Genomic DNA, 2,089 nt, shown 5'->3' with positions numbered 1-2,089 from the left:
TTTTTTTTTTTTTTTTTTGAGACAGGATGTCACTATCACTCGGAATGGAGTGTAATGGCTCAATCACAGCTCACTGCAGCCTTGATTTCCTGGGCTCAGTCAATCATCCCATCTCAGCCTTCCGAGTAGCTGGGTCCACAGGCACATGCCACCATGCCCAGCTAATTTATTAATTTTTTGAGACTGAGTCTCACTCAGTTGCCAGGCTGGAGTGCAATGGCTCCATCTTGGCTCACTTCAGCCTCCACCTCCCGGGTTCAAATGATTCTGCTGCCTCAGCCTCCCGAGTGGCTGGGACTGCAGTCATGCACCACCATCCCTGGCTAATTTTCACAGTTTTAGTAGAGAGGGGGCTTTACCATGTTGGCCAGGCTGGTCTGGAACTCCTGACCTCAGGTGATCTGCCTGCCTCAGCCTCCCAAAGTGCTGGGATTACAGGTGTGAGCCACCGCACCCAGCTGCAATCTTCCCACCTCAGCTTCCCAAAGTGCTGGGATTATAGATTGAGCCACCACATCTGGCCCTAGTTTTTTTTTAATGTCCTTAATATGATTCATATGCCAGAATGTTTAAAATCCTATATTATTTGAATAAAATTATTGATGCAATAATTAAGATAATTTTTTTAAAGTTATTAAAAAGATAAAGTATATGTTGTCCCATGTGAGATGGTATTTAAACCAATGAAGATAAGTGAATATGTCTTTTTAGGGGTAAAAATTGAGTTCAGGTTTTAGCATCTAATCTATAATCTCTGATTAGTTGGTTATAATAACCCCAATTTTTGAAAATACTCAAGAGAATAAAATTTCCTTATGTTTGTAATTGCTTGATGAGTTCATCCTGCCTACTGTGCAGATGAAACCAATTGACCAAAACCATGGCTTAGCAATAAAGAATTTAATTGACATGAGGTTGGCCACACCATGTGGAGATGTAGTTACTGCTTAAATCAACCTCCCTGAAAATTCAGAGGCTAGGATTTTTCAAGGATAGTCTGGCAGGTAAGGGAATGGATGAGATACCTGATTGGTTGGGCATGCAATCATAGGAGTGTGGAATATGGTCCTGTGCTAGTCTGCATCTGGGTGGAGCTGTCAATTGTCAGAAGTGCAAAAGCCTGGAATAGTGGCTCAAAAGGCCAATCTCAGATTCTACAATAGTGGTGTTATCTGCAGGGGTAATTGGGGAAGTGTGGAGCCCTGGCTGGTAATCTTTCAGTCCACACCTCAGCAGAATTCAGGCTCCTCTCCTCCTATCCTGGTGGTCTTTCGCTACCTTTACAAAGGCTGTTTGGGGGAAGGGCTATTATCATGTAAACTATAAACTAAATGCCTCTCAAAGTTAGCTTGGCCCAAGCCCAGGAATGCCTAAGGGCAGTTTGGAGGTTAAAGGAAAGCTGGGGCTGGGTGTGATGGCATGCACCTGCAGTCTCAAATACTTGAGAGATTGAGGCAGGAGAATAGCCTGAGCGCTGGAGGCGGAGGTTGCAGAAGCCAATATTGCACCACTGCACTCTAGCCTGGGCCACAAAGCAAGACTCTGTCCCAAAAATAAATTAATTAATAAAGGCAAGATGGGGGCTGGTTAGATCAGATCTCTTTCACTGTCATAATTTTCTCACTGTTATAATTTTTGCAAAGGCAGTTTCATGTTTAGATGATCTGTTCTGGGTACGGGAGATAGGATTTACTCAAATTCCAGTAATAAAATTGCTGCACGTGAGAACACTTGGTGATTTGCTGCCTGAGAGGCACTGAGCTCACTGGAAACTATAGTGAGAAGGAAAGACCAGGAAACAATGTAAGGTGCTGTTAGCTCTCACAGAGAATTTACAAATGTCTTCATTAGTTTAGATTCCAGCTGTGTGTAAGACTTTTTAACTGAAAATATTTTGATTAATTTAGAGAACAAATACAGCTTTCGAGCACAATGCTTGGGAATTAAGAGCTGCTCAATAGTGCCAACGAAAAGAGTTAAACTCTGTAAAATACTTCGTATTTGTTGTTTTTTAACTTTTTGGTTCTTTTTCTTCTTTTTTCCTTTTTCTTCTTTTTCCCTTTCTTTCTTTCTTTTTTTTTTTTTTTTT

At 41.6% G+C, this 2,089-nt stretch overlaps 1 protein-coding gene across 1 annotated transcript in view; it reads left to right on the top strand.

Annotated features, from left to right (window-relative positions):
- LOC108281464 (double homeobox protein 1-like) overlaps positions 1-2,089 on the top strand; it is a 21,191-nt gene that overhangs the window by 7,955 nt on the left and 11,147 nt on the right. The gene's annotated exons all lie outside the window — the stretch shown is intronic.

The sequence above is a fragment of the Cebus imitator genome, unplaced genomic scaffold (assembly GCF_001604975.1).
Source record: "Cebus imitator isolate Cc_AM_T3 unplaced genomic scaffold, Cebus_imitator-1.0 Scaffold11, whole genome shotgun sequence".
In the NCBI taxonomy this organism is placed as follows: Eukaryota; Metazoa; Chordata; class Mammalia; order Primates; family Cebidae; genus Cebus; species Cebus imitator.
The sequence above is the reverse complement of the archived record's forward strand: the minus strand, read 5'-3'. Positions and strand labels throughout refer to the sequence as shown.